Source organism: Corvus moneduloides, chromosome 8 (genome assembly GCF_009650955.1).
Source record: "Corvus moneduloides isolate bCorMon1 chromosome 8, bCorMon1.pri, whole genome shotgun sequence".
In the NCBI taxonomy this organism is placed as follows: Eukaryota; Metazoa; Chordata; class Aves; order Passeriformes; family Corvidae; genus Corvus; species Corvus moneduloides.
Genome location: NC_045483.1, coordinates 24,022,745 through 24,042,392, shown reverse-complemented (window position 1 = coordinate 24,042,392; position 19,648 = coordinate 24,022,745). Strand labels below are relative to the sequence as shown.

At 38.2% G+C, this 19,648-nt stretch overlaps 1 long non-coding RNA gene across 2 annotated transcripts in view; it reads right to left on the bottom strand.

The window, feature by feature from the left end:
* Positions 1-16,442, bottom strand: part of LOC116447619 — a 146,394-nt gene extending 129,952 nt beyond the window's left edge. For both annotated transcript variants that reach the window (XR_004241614.1, XR_004241615.1), the window contains exons 1-2: positions 16,341-16,442; positions 6,347-6,435 (exon numbers count right to left, since the gene is read on the bottom strand). This is a non-coding gene — a long non-coding RNA (uncharacterized LOC116447619). The remainder of the gene's footprint in view (positions 1-6,346; positions 6,436-16,340) is intronic.
* Between the last annotated feature and the right edge of the window lie 3,206 nt (positions 16,443-19,648).

Genomic DNA, 19,648 nt, shown 5'->3' with positions numbered 1-19,648 from the left:
GTCTATTTCAGAGAATGACTTGGCTTTGAGATAAAGTGAGAGCATGCTTCTAACTGCTGCCACTCTCTTCAAGTAAAAACCCTTCTTAGCACCAATTCTCAGCCACATAGCATTTCCATTATACTTGGTTTTGGTCTTTTTGTCCAACTTACAAGCGGTTTTGTTTCTTTTCAAATGAGTACAAGTGATAAATCTACTATGAAAATACAAAGAAAACCAAAAGGCTTGCATTTATTTACAGGGAACCAAATTAGACCCTACTTGGCTACTAGGCAAAATGTACTTTACTATTTACACTAGAGAATACAAATTAAAAAGAACTAACCAGTAGAAAAAAAGTTTCCTGTCCTGCCTTTAATACAGTCAGAGAATGTGTAAACAGAAGAGAAAAAGGAAGGTGTTACCTCCTTCAGAATGGAAAAGAAGCAGAATTAACACAGGGTGTCTCCACTATTTACCTGCTTCAAAAGGAGTGGGAATTATTTAGCCCTAGGAACTTTCCAAGGTATGGGCTCCAGAAAAAGCAGTAGTTCATTAGCCAGTCCCATAAGCTGGAACCAACAATAAGCTGGAACCAACAACCTCTAAATTTAAGGTCAATGACTGATTTTGTTGCTTATTTTTATTCCTTACTTGAATTAACATTAACCCGTTTGTAAGTAAACACGTGGCTTCAATGGCTCCTAAATGCTCTATCCCAGCACAGACCATTCCAATGGCAACAGGCAGCTGGAGACTGAGTAGCTCCACCCTTCCAGTGCTGTGCATCCTGCCTCAAGGCACAAAGAACAGGAAAAAGTAACTAGGTAATTCTTCTTAAAAAAAGCTTAACAGGCGGCTTTGGAGATTAGAGACAGTACTGGATGGCTGCTTGGAGCTACTCACTGGGTGATGGTGAGGATACTTTCCACTAATCACAAGTACAATCCAATTGCACAAAAACACTGCAGTCCCTCACCTTCACTCATGGGCAGATAAGCTACTTTCCAGGGCACTAAGCAAGAGCAAAAGCAGTCCTTTGTTTCCCAGTACTGCTGTTGTGATTAGAAGCAGGAAACTAATTATTACAAAGTAATATCTAATATATAGAGCATTTGCACAGATTCAAGAACAAGAGCTCTAAGTAGCGTAGAGAACAAGGAACACTTACTGCTAGCCCTGATCATAGCGCAATTTCTATTCAATTTTTCCTCACTGAGAAACGGCTTCCTTAGTTCCAGTTCTAGGCAGAATGAGCCAATTTCTTTAAAAAATTATGATTTATATGAAGAGATAGCACATTCAAATACTACCTCCTGGTCCTCAAATCCACTACTTCGTAATGGGGAAGAGTGAAATCAGACAGTTGGCCCTGTAAGGACCACCAGTGGAGACTGCGGAGCAAAAATGAAGAAAATCCTTTATCTGCTTTTTCCATTTCTGAAGCTGCCTTGGCCATCTTCCATCACATTAATAACAGCAAGAGGTGATGTCATTTTGCACTGCCTCCACCCTTCTATCCTAATCTTCAGGGAGGATGCTCTGCCACTGGGAATTCAGATCAGTTTTAGAAACTGCCATCCCCAAGAGCTAAACCCCACAACTTTCTGGTTTTATCTCTTTTGTGTCTGGGAGATAGAAAGATTCAGATGCCCTCAGTATTTAAACATGTCTTCTCCATGCAGTCAGTCAAAACTTCTCTAGGGGGTCCTTCCTCTCTGACACAAATAGCTTCTGTAGGTCCAGAAGGAAGTTGATGCACATTTTCTGTCTGTTCCACACAATCCTTGCAACAACTGCAGCTTTTCAGTGTAAACAAAAACGTAGTAGGTATTGCTTATTAAAATAGGGAAATCCCAGAGCCCATATTTAACAAGATACTTTAGACAGAGCTGATCACGCTCTCCAGAAGCTATATAAGCCAATAATGTGTACAAAACAACAGGCTGAGCATTTGATCCTCTTTCCATACTTCTGCTTTTACACATTTTAGGCAAAACTCCAGAAAATATCTGTGGGAGTCACAGTCTTGAATCCTTTCTACCTTCCTATGACAGTATATTGGTTTTGAATCTGTTTTTACTCAGTTTTAGAGGATCCTAAAAGAAATTGCAATTGTATGAAGCCACTGTGCAATATGGAGACAATACAGTGGCACTTGGCCCAGGTATGAGTGTATTGAGTGACTTGGCAAACTCAGTTAATTCCTCTGATGGAAGTTCTTTCTCTGCAGTCACACCTAGAATACATTATTTCTGTCAGTGATGTGTTCTGGGACAGAGTTTTACATGAAGGCATCCATTTTTAGGCCCGACAGAAACCGCTGGCTGTCCTTTTTAAATACCATCTCTCCTGCCTCTGGTCAAGTGCCACCTACTGACAGCAAGAGCTGCTTCTGTTTGCTTAACTAAATTCATCAAGTATTCTAACCATAGTTCCTGTTGATCCAGGCAGCTTTGCTTCAAGTCCAAATGGTGAACAGAGGCCTCAAAGATGAAGGAATATTTCAAAAATCTGGAATGGTACCTGATTCCCTTCAAAACCCACTGGTCAGAGATGCTGATGAAGAATTCCCTAACTCTACCAACCTTTTCTGAAAAAAAAAATAAACAAATCCAACAAAAATATTCATACACTATGGATTATCAAGTATTTAATTCAAAAGGCAAATTAGAAAGAAATCAAAGGAGGCAAAAATCGGTAGAAATATATGTCTAAACTGGGACAAAGACAACAAAGCTCTATGTAAAGGAGACTGAGTACTACAGGAATAATAAAAATACCACTGCATAGTAAAAAGTCAGCTGCATGGCTTCATCTAAAAATGTTCTGGAAAAAATTTGCTATCAATTACACCTCTCCTCTATATGCAAGCTTCATAAATGAAGTATAGGGTTTTAAGAGACATTTTCTCTTTCTTTTGTCAGGTCTGGAGTCATTAAACAGAGATTAGCTGGATAAATAGAGGAAGTGATTTTTAAACTGTTTGCAAACTTAATGTGAAGAGCCCAGCCTTGCAAATTATCACGTCTAATCAGAGATGCACGCTTCACTGCTCCAGTAATTGTACTAGTATTAGTCAAATTCTTGTTGTCTCCTCATTAGCCATGAAAAGGAGACTCAAGATGTACTTCATTAGAGTATCCTGAATACAAATTTTTAGTGCAAGGAGGAAGAGATTTGTTACACACCATACTGTATATAGAAAGAAAAACTATTAAGAACATAATTGAATCATTCTGGCGTTAGACTGAATATAAGTCTTTAACAACCAAACCCCTCTTTTCTCTTTTCATTTTTACTGTCTTGATCCCTTCTTTTATTTTCAGTGAGAATATGGCACTTGAAAATGTAATTTACAACCAATGTCATTAAAAAAAATACTAAGAAATGTGCTGTTATTATGCAGCCTTTCCTATTTCCAAAGCCAGAAGAACACAGCTTAATCAAGAACTGTCTTTAGTAGAGACGTTTAGTAAATTCTTGACTACTGGATAGGTGGTCTAACTTGCATTAAATGTAGATCAAATCAAAAGGTTTGTTCCTTTGATCAGCAAAGCATTTAAGTACATGCTCATGCCCTTCTTTATTCAGCAATGCCCTTAAATATATGACACTAAATCAAGAGAATTTAAACACATGCCTAACATGTGAAGTATGTGCTTAAGGGAATTGGGGTTTGAAAAATCCAGCTTGAATAGGATTTCCAAACAGGTCTATTAGAAGGCTAAAAGTAAAAACATTTCCAATAATTTCAGTAGAAGGAGAGGCAAAGCAAATTTTCACATTTGTTTTTTCACAGCTCTTTTTTTTTTTTTGGTGCGAATCCCAGTCTGAAACATTTGTATTACTCAACAGCACTTAAGAGAAGCTGAAAAGGAACTAGGCAGGTCACCAAAATGCTACCATTAGATGTCTTCTACCTCTCTATGACAATTAAAAAGAACCAGAAAGCAAATAACGTGCAAAAATTGTGGAACACTAGGAATGAGGACAGTAAGCAATTCCAAAGGGGAGTTAACTCCATAATCCATTGTCCAGCAACTCTGGACTGCAAGAAAGCAAACTGGATTTCTAGGCCTGAGGTTTGCTCTCCAAGTTGTGTCTCGTCAGAACACAGCAATATCCTCACCCAGCTTCAGCTCTATCTCTCAATAAAATACTAGAATATTCAGTTTACTATTATTTATTATCATTTATACAGCATGCAGGAGCTCATCATGGAAAGGATGATGCTTCTTGGTCAAAGAATCCTGGCCAAAATTTGAAATACCAATTTTGAAATACTTCCTGGTGCCTCTTTGAACAATATTAAAATACTTCAGAAACCTTTCATTCAGAACTAATTAACATAAAAAACAGCCTCCACAATACGGCAGAGCCCTAAAGTGGTTTGTGGAATTTAATTAGGCTAACCTTCTTTTCTCTACATTGGTACCACTCTATAAGAAGTGCAAATCATTATTAATTCCTTTGGTGTTCACTGTAATAACATTAAACATGATGAACTCTTTTAGTAGTAAAGTGTATGTAGTAAGTAATTCCATAATAATTTAGCATTAGCTTGAAATTAATTTATAAAATATACTATATTTGTCACCACACACTGAACATTTATAAAATTCCTCCTCACCATTAGTGTTAGGATAATGAGATGATATTGAAGGTCCTGTCCAACCCAAACTATTCTAAGACATGATTCTGTGAATAGTTCAGTAATACATAATTTTAGGAAGAGCTGAGAAGAGGAGGCATGTCAGTGCAGCAAAAAGAAAATCAAAGCAAGGTCAAGTCCAGTCAGAGCAATTGTTGGTACTGGATCCCCAAAAGATGTGTGATACAGAGGTTTCTTTGGTCTAACCCTAGGTGAAAAACCTGAAGGAAATAAATTTTTACCATTTTTTTTTGGTTTCTCCAGAATTTGAAATAAATCCAGAACTTGTGTATTGTTTGTAAAGAAACAATTTACTGCCAGAAAACTTCACCTGCTCATCAGTTGCATCATTGTGTGAGAAATACAGCACAGACCTTGAAGTTTGGGGAAAAAAAAGAAAAAAGAAGAGGCAGATACAATGCGGAAGTGCTTGTCAAGTGACACATCTTGTCACTAGAAATGGCAAAATGATTAAGATGCTATCAGACACCAAACATACACAAACATCCTCAGTGAATGAATGATACTAATGGAAACCAGTGTTGTCTTTCCACAGATGATTTGTTTTCATCACTGGACAATGCAAAATCTTTTATTAAAAATTCACAAAGGATGCATTTGGAATCCTATTATCTGTCTGTCTTAAGTATTTCTAAGGTGCCAATCACTACATTATCTAAACATATTAACAGAATAGCTGGATTTTACTAAATACGAAAAGATATTCCAAAAGAATTCAAGATGAAAACACCTTATCCAGCTACAGAAAGCCCTTCTTGGTGCTGGGAAAGGCTTCTCACAACAGCTGTGAGGATGTCCCTTTGGCCGAGTGTAGACACAAGCAGCATTCACTCCATATGCAGGACCCAGAAACTGATGAGAACACATTTACTCCCACAGTCTCCAGCTCTGCAGTCCTTCTGAAATTATGGATATTACAGTTTTTGGACTACGCTAGAGCTGACAAACTGTGTGTGATAGTGAAGCAATAGCACATGTAAGCGTATGCTGTGAGTGGGAATGAATTTAAGCATGTGTTTATACACTTGGCTGAATTGGGCCCCTGACCACTTGGGCAGATCTTCAGTGGATTTTGCATCAGCATTACCTCAGCAGAGTTGCCTCTCCCTTAAAGTGGTACAAGTGAAACACAAGAAGTATGTTCCATAAATTTGTGTGTTGAAAAGTATTTCCCACCTTATATGAAAAGTACTGAGCATATATTTTACTCTATATGATTACTTTCCCAACACATTAGGTTTCTATAAAAAAAGTTTATTTAAACAATTTCTTCTAGCCTTATATTTAAAACTATATTTTGCTCTTAAAAAATTATTAATCTCATTTACATAAAAGAAGACTGCTTTGAAAAAAAGGATCCTTTGCCTCACCTATTTCCTTCAATGATTTAATGATGGATAAAATAGACCAGAAGGATCAGATCTCCTAGCATAAATGGTTAGCTGCAGGCCTTGCATAATAAATAGCTTCCTCTTTTATATTATTGATAATATTAATTACAGGAGACCCTGTAAAGAAGCATCAGCCGTGATCCTGTGGTATAGTCTGCACTAATCTTCCTATTTGAAATGCACATTCAACTATTTAGCAACACACAAAGAATTCAGTTTATTTGCCCCCAAATCATAACATCTATTTTTTGAATGCAGAAAAAACTTTAATAATGTATATATTCATACCCAAATGACTTACATTTAAGAAGTCTCCTCAGACCCGGCGTTTAAAGTTGGAACTTGACTGAATTCCATTTATGTTCCATGCCAGTGACAATTCACTGTGTGCTGCAAAGAAAGAAAAAACAGTTCGGCGAAATTTTCTTCTTCTTCTTTCATATTTGGCATTAGTGTGCTCCTAGTCATGCTGGAGAGCTCTTCCTCATTCTGCATTTTTCTGTGTATTTCCCTCATGAGTACTGGAATTTAACCATCAGACTAGGAGAGGGACAAATTTCAATTAGTCTGAACCTCATTACAAGAGCTGTCAGGATTCTTTTGTGAACTGCCACAGTCGAGCACTGGCCTAATTCCACTCTCCATTTTTTGATATGCTGTTTTCTGCACCATTTTCCCTTTCCCAATTCACATTATTTTTATATCCTCTCTCTATCCTTCTCTTTCCTCGATCCCATATCTAGCCTTCAAAACTCAAGCACTCACCCCTTTTATTTTTCTTTTCTCTTCAAGTTTTCCCCTTTGATGAAGGCCCCTCTTGTCTTCCAACCAGCATCTTGAAAATTATTCCCAGCAAATTTCCTCTCTGTACAAACTCAGACTTTCTTGAAAGAGACCATTTTTATTGCAATTCAAAATATGCCTCTGCTGATACCACAACATCACTCAACTCAAGGTCATAAAATGTAGCTTATATATTTTATCAGCCTAGTGATTTCAAGTGTTTATTCTCAACATATGTGAGCCTGAATTAAAGTTTCCAGCACATGCCAGAAATCACAGGTATTGCTCCAAACAAGTTACTACTCAAATGACTTTATGACACTGTCATTCCAGGAAAAGCATCCTAGGTATTCTGTCAAAGGCTCAGCTGAGCAACATTTGAAGACCTACATATAACATTTGTGCACTCTGTAAAGTACCTTTCATCCCTAAGTGTTCTTGTTTGGTTGTTTGTTTGTTTGTTTTTTAATGCACTATCCCTATGTAGATGCCTTTGGGTTGCATTTGTTGGACAAAGGTATCCCAAGAAGAAGTTTTAGTGAAGTATAGAGGGTAAGATTCTTATAGAACAAATCGTGTAGAATGTCTGATATTTCTGGACTAAAGAGAAAGTTTGTGACTTGAAGGCTCAGTTGAAAAATACCATATTGCTTGCTCAAAAACTTATAATTGCATAAGGTGGGAAAAAAAGGAAAATAGAATATTTGGGACCTTTTTTTTTTTTAATAAAAGATTCCTTGAAAGTGTTCTCAGCAATTGGCTGTGATTTAAAATACCCTTTTGTGTGTGGAATTGCATGCAGAGAAAAAAAGCTAAGTCAATTAATTACACACAGAAATTGGGCCAGGTAACATTCATGAAACAGTCTCTTTACATAACACAGAACTCTTGTGAACATGAAAGAAACAGGAAGTTTCCCAAAATTATTATATCAAATTCTTGGCTGGAGTAAATGAGCACAGCTCTTTTGTGCTTTGAAAGTGGAAGGAATTTATATGGCTAAACTGTTACTTAACCACTGATTAATAACAAGAATCATGTCTCAGTGTAAGATATTATACTCCTGTCTAATTTGGCCCTGCAGTTTATAGCTCTGCCTTCAAAGGCAGAGGCTACCCAGCCATTTCCTACAGCTTCTACCTCTGGTCCACGCTCAGAAGTAGCAGACTCTCCATGGGACACAAGGTATTGTAGCTGGAGCCATTTATTTCAGTGGAAAAAAAGGTACTTAAATGCCTCCCACAGCAATGAAATATTACAAAACGCTTCTTTCCTCCTTTTCCCCATTGCACAGCAGAGGGACAACCAGGCTCTGTACTAGCCCAGTGGTCAGAGCCTGGTGCTAATAGTGCCAAGGTTGAGAGTTTGATCCCTGTGTGGGCCACTCGCTTAAGATTTGGAGTCAATGATCCTTGTGGGTTCCTTCCAATTCAGAATATCAGTGTGATTCTATGATTTTCTCTACTTGAGCATCAGCTCCTCCTCTCTCAGGTCAAGGGGGCACTTGCAAGGCTATGCACCTATGTAAGGCTCTGGCTTAGTTCTCCAGAGCAATGCAGTCCTTCAGCAAACTGACTTAGTGCTATGTGTGCCCAGGAGATGCTTCCCACAGCAGACTGTGCTGCACACCTGCACTGCCAGATCAGCTTGCCTGGGGATCTGCAGTTTTACTAGTGGCAAGGTAAATACTCCTCCCAGTAGGTCTGCACAGTATGACTTTGTAAGCACAGATTGCTCCTTGCTCTTAACCTATGGATTTTCTTTTACACACCTGTTTGATTGTGTGCCTAAACCTTTTTGAGCATTACATATACTAATTCATTAGCAGAATTTTCAGGTAATCCCCATCTATTTATACATTCCCAGCTACACCAAAGGGAAACTTTGCAGGTTGCTAGCAAAAAATCACCTCAAAAAGGTAAATGGGTTGCTTTAAGTGGTAGGGAGATGAGGAGGAGAGGTTAGTAGGGGGTTGGTAGTAGTCTTGGTTCATCTTCTAATAATAAACTAATTCAAATAGCAAATATACTGAGATTGATGATGAAGCTGGAGTACCCAGTGAGTAACAAAGATTAATTCAAGTCACTTTGATTATGTCAATTCACCTCTTTTAAAGAACCATGATAAAACCAAGGGCACAGAGCCACTTGCAGTTCACTCATCCAAAACCAACACAAAACCTTATGGATGCTGCACAGGTCCTCTCATGGCGGCTCTTGGAGGTGGAAATCACAAACTGAAAGAGAAGCTTCCCCTCTCTTCTAGTGAAGCATCACCCACATCTACAAAATTAATGGCAAGTCTACTGGGCCTCCATGACACAATGAGGAGAGTATTTACCTCTTCCATCAGAAAAACCTTCTTCTAAAGATTAGGGTTGATTCACTGAATCTAGTATTGCCTTACTGGAGAGAAGGCAGGCTATGCCCTCCCATTAAATATGTCTGTTGCATTAAAGGATATTAAATCATGATTTTACCTAACTTTTCAGGCTGCTTCTGAGGATGAAGCTAAGAGTTTACTGCATTTTTCAAAATCATTTGTTTAAGTGAATATTGCAACTCCTGAGTAATTTCAAGGAAATTGTCTGGATAGGAAAACATTTTATTCATTGTTTTGGGCTCATATAAGGTCCCACAACCTCAATACACCTCTGCAAACTAAGCCAAAGTTCAGACACGATTGTGTTTTTCACAATTAAAGAAAAAACCCCTCACTTCCCACATCCTCACCTTCCTGGCAAATTCCAGCTCCCTCTCATGCTACTGTTACAGTGAAGCTACTCACTCAAAAATGCAGGCATTTGAGCAGTGATTGTGATGGATGATAACTTATCTTGTGCATTCAAATCACTCTTTCTTTACAAACATACATAACCACATTTATAGAAATTGGTTAAGGATAACACACAATCAGCTTGCCATCAGTACTGAATCTATTAGGGAAAGACTGCTAGGTGCAAACTGGCCTTTCTTGGAGATATAAGAATGGGTCAAACAGAAATTGCCAGAGCAGCTCTGGGCAGTACACTGGCTGACACAGCCTATCATGAAAATCAGCATTTTTCTTCCTTTGTGATTACTCCTGTTTCCAGTCATGAAGGGAGGGAGCTACACAAACCAAGAAAAGCTACCAGGGCTCACTAACGAAAGCAAGGAACAATCTGGAATCAGTACAAGCTAACAGCTTGGGAAAAATGTTTAGAATTTTATCCCATATTATAAATATGGGATAAAGCAACCAACCAACAACAAACACCAAAACAAAAAGAAACAAATCTTTAGAAAGAACTTTTCAGAAGCCCCTACTTACCTGAATTCTGAAGTTATGAAAAGCTTGTTTACCCTTTTCCCTCCTTTTATAACCTCGTCTACCTACTCAGCACAGGTGTTCAGCATTTCCATTTCAACCTGCTCAGCACAGGTGTTCAGCATTCCCATTTCAGCACAGGTGTGAATCCTTACACAAGGCTCAGACAAGGAACTTGTGTGAAAGAAGGTTTGTTGGCTCCAGGAGAGCTCTCAAGTTCTTTCTAGCAAGTCTTTCTTTGCATTTAAGCAGTACCAGTATACCTCAGAAAACCTGACTCAGCAGGCAAGTTGTTCAGCTTCCCTAGCTCTGAACTCCTGATACAAATGATTTGGAGGAAATGAAAACAAACTTCATAATCTCACAGAAGTATTGAAATTACTGATAGATTTATTCTAATTTTTCAAACAAGGAGCACCAAACTATCTCCTCCTAAAACAGCAGTTCTCGCTTTACAGCCACTATTATGCACTTGCAGGATAACATCATTACTAATCCAGATGTTGAGCTGGATGCTAGAGAAAGAACTAAGGAAAACAACTCAGTGAAATTAATTTCAGTTTAATTTTGTTTCTTTTAAGTTGCACCTTCCTAACTCCTTCTCACTGCTGAGGATTTCCCAGCCCCTTGGTCTGCTGATTCTTTTTTCCCTTTGCTATCCCCTGCCCTACCTGTCTTGGTGGCAGCTGTCACATAGCCCCATCTGCCATACTGGCCTTCCCTTCTAAAGCTGCATGCTTCTTTCCCCATTCTGCAGCTAGCTTGAGCAGCACTGTAGGAATAAACTCCAGCATATAATAATCTAATCTATTGGGTAAAAAAATTAACCTTACAATCATTAAACCCTCAGCTTAGTTCTTTTATATTAGGTATTTTTGAACAGGGAAGACAAAGGAAGATGCTTTGTTATTTTGTTGCAGGTTTTTTTCTTCCAGTACAATGCTTTAGACAAATTATTTTCCACAGACAAAAAAACCAAAAAACCACAAAAGAAAATATAGCCACCCTATAGTAAAATTATGGGCAGTGCCTTCCTTTTTAATCATATAAATTATTGCCAGTTGACTGATGAATCCACTCTGGGCAACATGACACAGTTTACAACCTTAAGGATTACAGTAGTCCAGATGCTATCATCTTAATTGGAAAAGCACAGTACTGCCAACTGTCCATGTTAGAAAATGGAAGGTTGCATTACTATTATTTTTCCTTCACATTCCCCTGCTTTCCTTTCCTCTAAATAGCCAAGAACTATTAGATCCTTTGTATGGTTTTCCTTGTTGAAGTCATTTTATCAGCTCATAAAGACAGCATTTTTGAGACAACTTAAGTCCCACTGCATGAGAGCTCAGCATTTCCATTCTCTACACTCTCATTTTCCTATCAAAAAGGGGAAGATGGAGGAAAGTCTTTTCAAACATCAAGTTCACCCCAGAAACTGCCTGAGCTTAAAGCTCTATGTCAATAATACAGTAATTACATCCCATGTGATAGGTCACAGCCAGTAATTACAGTGAGGGAAGGGAAGAGGGATAACTAAGTAGTTATAGTAATCACCCACAAGTCAGGAATTCCTGGTCTGAGTTCTCTTGTTCTCCTCTTAGCTGTGTGCCAGAACAACAGTTTAGAGCACTTCTAAACTTTTTATGCAGTTACCTCATACTACTGTGAAAAAATATAATTATCTATTTAAGGGACACAAGGACTTTCAGAAACATCTGACAAGGCACCGAGTTAAATTGACAAGGCTCAGGCAAATGCCCTAGCCATTGTTCCTTTTTACTGTCCTTGGGAGAACCACTTAAATCAATTTCCCATCTGCAAAAATCCCTCGTAGACTGTAGACTCTGCGTCACCAGGTTTGCTCCTTTTGTGGGGAAGGTACAGTCACAGTGCTTAACTACATAATGTAAAATAATTCCACTTGGGTTTATGCATGTGAAGCAGCTGGTGAAAACCTTCTTCAGGTCTGTCCTCCTTCAAAGTATCCAGAAATACTCCCTTGTGATGTGGCCAGTTTGGGAAGGAACAGGGAGGAAGAAGGGGCTTGAGACAACCTTTTGATGCAGGCAGTGATTTAAGGGAGACTGCTCACATGCAGTTCAAACGCAATTCTTTCCTGCATGACTGCTGAACAGAACAACACATTCCTACTGCTGGGGTGTGCTTATAATCCTTCCAGGACAAGCTTTGAGGATGGGAGTTTCAAAAGCATCCAAGGGAGTTAAGGACAAACCTCTTTGATGTCTTAGTGGGATTTCTGCTCCTAAATTCCCTAGATACTGTCAAACCCCCCTTTGCTTTATATTTTTGACTCCTTCTAGAGGATGGGGAAGAAAGGTTGCTTCTAGTACATTTTTTGTGAGACCAGAATCATCTCACAGTATTTCCTAAAGGAAAATCTGTCAGTGAAAACTGCCTTATTCCAGCCAATTGAATCATACAGGTTTCTTTGTAGAGAAGGTTGTAAGAGTAGGGACAAACATCGAGATGCTCTAGGGTGGGGGGGCCTTTATGGACTGATGAGATATTTACTACTTTTGAAAAGAAAAGAAGGAGACAAAGCTCTCAGTGCTGGAGGCACTCTGGAGTTCTGCCTGTAGGGTAAAATGAGTGGAAAATATACACGGAAATAACAAAAAAAAGGTACTAAACCAATTAAAATATGAGATATTAGAGGGTAGAAAAAGGCTTAGTTGAAGCAGCATAAAATTAAATAAATAGCACAGAATGAAAAAATAAATTAACAAGTCCAAGTCTGTGGGTTTATTTCAGGACATCATACTCACACCTACTGCAACCTTCATGCCTGATTTTGTATTGTGGTTGTTATGGTTTGTATGTAACATGACTGTGGATGTAAAATAAGCCACCAAGTCACTCTTTCTAACCCTTCAAATTCTCAAGTCCTCATCTCAAAACCAGACACAGAGTAGAACTAAAAAAAGAGAGGAATATCGTTTAAGGGGTGGAATGGTTTTCATAAAAGTAATGACTACAGCTTTTCAGCCTAGAAGAAAGACAGATGAGTGGGTGTATGATAGAGATGTTTAGAACATGAGTGGAATGAAGACAGTAAATACAGAATCAGTATTCATTGTTTTTTCCAAAACAAGGGCTACAGTGCATCAAATGAAACTAGCAGGTAGAAAATTTAGAAGAAAAGATATTGCTGTTCTGAGCAGCATAGTTGTGGAAGTCATAACAGGGCATCTAGGAGCTAACATTTACATTTGTTCAACAAACGATAAACTCATAGAAGAAATGTCCACAAAGGGCTATTGAATAGGAAAGTAATAAATTTAATTTTGGAAAGACTGAACTGCAAATTGCTGAAGGCTGTGACAGGGTGTGGACAATATTTGCCTGTTCTGTTCTTATGAACTTCTGTGGGTGCTAATGGTGTCATGGGGGACAACTGTAAATCCCATCTAGTCCTGGCTAGTATCGTTTCTCAGCATGGCTCCTCTCAGGTCTAAGTTTCTGTAGTTTCAGCATGCAAAGTCATTTGACCCCCCCTGGAGTCAGCAGTGATGGGTTCTATTTGTTGCTGACTTGAGGGAAGCCTTTGGCCCTGGTGCAGTCCTGCCTTCAGCTGCGGCTCAGTGCTGTGGGCCGTCCTTCCCGTGGTCTCTGTCCCACTGGTCTGCAGCCAAGTTGCTTCTGGCTCACGAACCCTTGAAGGGAGATGTACTAAAGACGGTCTGGCAAACGCCCTGATACATTAATGTAGCACCAGAGGAACACAAGACCAGTCACATATGAAACACAAACAGAGGCTCTGAGATTTGAAAGAAATGCTGTCCATGTGCAGAAGTGTGCTTTGGGGTAGAAGGATGAGCAATTAAGCTGCAGACCCAAGTGTCTGTATAGAAAATATTTTTTAGTATGAATAAAAGAAGATGAATATGATAGATGATTATGCTCTATTCCTCTTCTGAGGGACTTAGAAGTGAGTAAACACTGTTATTTCTTAATATTTCCATACATAGAAATGTAGCTAATGTTATTTAAGCTTTCATGGGTTTCTTTCTTTAATTCTTCCTGCCCCTCCAACATGTGGGGAAAAAAAAAAGTGTATGTTCTAATTAACCTTTTGCTTAATCAGTGAAAACATAATATTTCACCCCTGCTGGCACTACAAGATTGGACAGAAAGGCCACTGGATGACAGTGCTGAAAACCAGGAGTCAGTGTGAGATGGAGTGGGGGACAAATGGGAGAAAGATGAATTTCTGATAACACAATCAGCTCAGTGTGCCTGTTTGGCTGGGAGGTACATCCAGAGACACTGTCTATCCTACAGCCAAACAATTTTCCCTTTTTTTGCTGTACTTTGTTGCCAAGTAAATTATACTACAGTATGTTGGTTCTCTTCACAAGATGTCTGACATCTGTGAATGCATTAAAAATGCCAGCTTGGTTTTCCGTGAATATGAAAAGCCACAATAAATCCAGCACTTCACACCTTTGCTTGATGAATGTGGTATAACTACATGTATTTCCTTCATTCTATTATAAAATGCCATAAAGGAAACTAGAAAAAAAAGGAAAAAAAAAAGGAAGAGCTTCCTTGTACAGAGTTAAATAAACCCCGCAACTTTAATTTGACATAAGTAGATGATAATGAAAACCAATCAGAGGTCACATATTTGTTTTGTCATGAGCTGGAATGGGAAATACTCTAATTAAAACTTGTAGCAGAAAGCTTTTTGCAAGGTTTCAAAGTTCGGTAGGCTTGGGATCTTATGAAGTGCTTAATAACGAAAAAATTCTATGGAGAATTTTAAGACAAGGAAGAAGAAACATGACATTTCTTAATTAGTCTGTAGCCTGTTTCCCCATTGGGCAGCCCTGTCTCTCGAAGCACTTTAAGTAAAGCAATCTGCAAGCAGCTGCTTCTGCGACAGACACATCTCTGCATATTCACTGGATGGCTGTTTGATTTGGCATCTCAAAACCAGTCAGATTCAAGACAAGGAGGAAGAAATCACTCATCAGTATTAAATCATATGAATACCCAGCAGATAATTTCATTTTATTTCAGCAGTAAACATAACCAAATAGCCTTTGACTCATCTGCAGTGTTTTGTTAAGACCTTCTCCACCTACTGAGAGATGAATATTTGAAACTCTTACTATTGATTTCAAAGTTGAGCCGTACAAGCCTTTTCACCTGGAGAAACACACCTGAGAGAAAAATACAGATCCTATCTGTTTACATTCAAAGAAAAAAGGAGAGATATGCAAAACATGAAAAAAAAGGTAGAAAATGGAGACTCAGAGAATCAAGACAGAAAAATGTACATTTAGGGGATGAGAAAGGCAAAAGTCTAGAAAGACAAATGAAAAGGAAATATCTCCAATGTTATTTTCTTGAAGCATAATATTATTTTTTATAGTTTCTGTTTTCTTGTGTCTCTTCTACCCATCATCCCTGGACCACAAATGACTGCAAAAGGCAATCAAAACAGATCTGGCTTTGTTAAATCTTACTAAGACTAATCCAAGTGAAAACTCAGTCACTTTTCATAATCAAAGTGAGATCTCTGACTAAATCCTCATGATCTCAGTGTCATTTATCTGTCAGCCTTTTATTTCCCCATTTCTTTTTTCTCACTAACTTCCATTTGTCTTATACATTCTTATTTTCCCTTCCTTTTCTTCCTTCATGTTCACCCTGAAAACGTAAAGTAGAAATGGCAAAAAGATAATCTGGAGCACTCACCATTAAAAGGGACATTAAAGGTATTAATTAATTCACTGGCAGTGGCACCAATAGCAGAGAACCATGGCAGACACTTACAAACAACAGGAGACCCATGCCACTGTGATGGTTCTCAGCTACTGATGGCAATCCAGTCAGGACTTTTCCGTCTCATGGCTCATCCGGAGGATCACAGAATCAACAAAATGGTTTGAGTTGGAATCAGAGAATGGTTTGATGACATTACAGATCATCTAATTCAAACCCCCCTCCCCACCACGGGCAGGGACACCTTCCATTAGACCAGGTTGCTCAGGGCCCCATCCAGCTTTGCCTCGAACACTGCTGGGGATGGGGCAACCAAAACTCCTCTGGGCAACCTGTTCCAGTGCCTCATCACCCTCACAGTAAAGATTTTCTTCCTAATACCTAACCTAAACCTACACTCTTTCAGCTTGAAGCCATTACCCTTTGTCCTGTCACTTTGCCATAAGTACCTGTTCAGGTTCCTGTAGGATCCCTTCAGGTGCTGGTCGGTGTTAGAAGATCTCCTGGAGCCTTCTGTTCTCTGGGTTGAGCAGCCCCAACTCTCTCAGCCTGTCTCTGTAGGAGAGGATAAATAAAAACTTTAGCATATGAAGAGCTAAGAGCTTAGAGCCTTCTAACTTTTCTTACATCTAAGACCAGGTCTCCAGCTGCTGTAAATCGGCTGCTTTAGTGAACTCCATACAGTGTCTAGGAGACGCATGGAGGAAGAAATCCATGGTACAGGAAGACTTATTCCTTCTACAAGAAACTGGAATGATGACATATATTCCTCAATGCCATCTGCCGGCACTTTACTTAAGAGTGGATTTTTCAAAAATATCTACATTTAACATGCTTATACAAACAGATGTCTGAAGTTTCATATTGTTTACATTTCAATGGACATACAGAAACATGAATCTAGATTGCTCATGACCACTGCTCCACTTCTCCATTATCTTATGATCTATAAGGGATGTCACATATTTTTAGAGTGCCAGGAATGACTGAGCTATTTAAAGGGCTCTATTCCATCTCTAACTGTTTTCATTTATTTAAAACTTTAATTTTATTAGCCATTTCATAAACTAACAATACAGAATAATTTTTTTTAATTGCTGAGGAAGGTGTCTGAGATAGTCAAATTTACAGGGGATTTCCTAAATCTATATATAGATATATAAATTATATCTATGTGTAAAAATAATGAGAGCACTAATAATTGCAACTAATGTGCTTTCAGTCAATGTTTCACCCACAGCCATTAACTGGAGCTTTTCCTTGCTGTTTCCTGAGTCTGTAGGCTCAGTGCACAGAGCAAACACTGTGACGTTACAAAGCAGAGATATATTTATAACAGGACCAACAGCTGAAAAATCAGAAGACTTGTAAGAAGCTTAATGTGCAAAAGAGCTTGATGCTGGGGTGAAAGGGAGGGCACTGGGACAACCAGTGCTTCTGATCTCTGCCTAGTCTCCTTTTAACATAATGACAAATGATCCTCAATGATTTCTACATTATGGACTCCTGATTACACTTAAATTATTTTGAAAGCCTAGATTTATGTTAAATTAACACTTTCTCATGATTTCTAGAATAAGGCTGTCCAGTGCTGTCACCGACTGTAAATGAGCTTTGCAGTATTCAGGGTTAGCCTCGAATGGTCCAAATTCTGTAAGAAATTTATCAAGTTATGTAATTAAGATTGTTTTCAGACTTCTTCCATTTGAGAGGAGCAGCAAGGTGGTTACCTAATTTTATTGGCATTTATTGTATTCCCCCTTTTGTGTACTATTTTAATTATTCCAGGACTGACATAATTCAGAAGACCTTCAAAGTAATCATTGCAGATTATTAACCTATTAATATTTTAAATTTTATCAAAACAGTTCAAACACCATATATCAAATTCTGCATTCACTTACTGTCCCAGCAGAGTTAATCCAGGAGGAAGATGTGACCGCATGTCACAGGGGACACAACCAGACTAAAATCACTTAAATAGCACGAGAAGATTGGAATGGTTTGTGACATGTAGCATGTCATTCCCCATTGTCTTGCACCTTTTGTAGTCATTTACATCAATACATTTACACCAATGTCTGCAAATGGCACACACACACAGGATTGTATTCCCAGGAAACTCTAAGATACCAGACCCCATTTTTACAGATACTGCACAAAGAAATGGACTACAATTTATACCCTGTTATTCATCTGTGAAAGGCTAATTCAAGGTTTTGAGCTACACAATATTCATATCCTTTTAAATTATGTGAAAGCTACTCCTTTTTAATAATAGTGCCTCTTACCCATATTAATACAGAAAAAATTACTTGCATTTAAAAAAATTCTATTTGGTCTTTCTGTGCAATGACTTCCTTAATTGTGACGATTCATTGACTCTTTAATTTCAGGGCTGAATTCAGTATGAAACCAATGCATAAATCTTTTCAGGAAATAGGCAGGTTAAGAAGCCATAGATGTCCTAAGAGCCAAAATGTAGAGGCAATCATGTAGCTCCAAAAAAAAAGAAAAGAAAAGAAAAAAAAAAAAAAAAAAAAAAAAATTTGAAGATAAAGTCAAATGCTTGTCAGCCTACCAATGACCCCATTCTTACTACACTTTAGAAGCTGAATTCCTCCAATTAAAATAATAAAAAAGCCAACAAAAGGCCTATATTTGATGAATGTATTGAATATACTTTTCTGTGCTCTCATCAGTGAGACCTACAGAAGTTAAGTTACTGAGTTTCAGAAGAAAGAGCATGGGCATTTTGGAAAGACTGACATTTATACACATAGGTTTGTATAATGGAGAAAACTATCAGCCTTTGGTACAGCATTCAGGGGTGTTAGTCAGATTTTTTCCAGCTAGACCTGATTCAAACTGTGGTATAGCTATTAATTACTAAAAAATTATTGATCTGGCTTTCTAATAAGCTCAAAAATAAAGTCAATCATATTTCAAGCTATTGGAAAATTAATCCCTTTTTAGTAACCTCTAATTTAAAACCTCTTTGCAACTATTCTAGAAGCTTTCAAGAGGGAGAAGGCAAGGATGTATCCTGCCCTAATGACAATAATAGAAAATGAACCAGAGCTGACAAGTCTCCCAACAGAACCAGGAAGAGAAAGTACCAGATGTGGCCATAGGTAGAAACATTGTATGACCTGGCACAGTGCTATATCATCAACAATTTGACACAACTTTATCTTGTTCTGTCAAACACTCCTTGTGATGGCAAGTGAATTGTTCCACTAGAATTTATAGCAGGCAAAATAAAGGGGAAAAGGAAGAGACACATAACATTCCTCATGACTAAAGTGATATACCAATATACTCTAAAAACATAGAGACTGAAATCTGCTCTTGGTATAAATCCATAGGATTTAATTCAAGGATGAATTCAGGGTGAACATTGCTACCTAGCCTCAAATTAGAATAAAGATTTTAAAAATAGAATGCACAACAGCCTCATTTCCTTTCATGAAGCTACACAGATTTACATGCACCTATCATTTATTCCCTTCTCTTGATTAGAAACTATTTTACTTTTTTGTGTCATTCCAAACTCATTTGGGCTTTGCAGTTCAGGAGATCAGCTAAAATGTGAGCACTGATTTTTATGCGAAGATGAAAAAATAAAAAAGTAGGACTGAAAAAACAGAGAAAGCATCACAGAAAATAAAACCAATCCAGTAAATATGTAAAAAAATAGGCTGAGGCATTAGGAGAGGAGAAAGAGCATACTTTCCTTCTGGGCCAGGCTTTACCT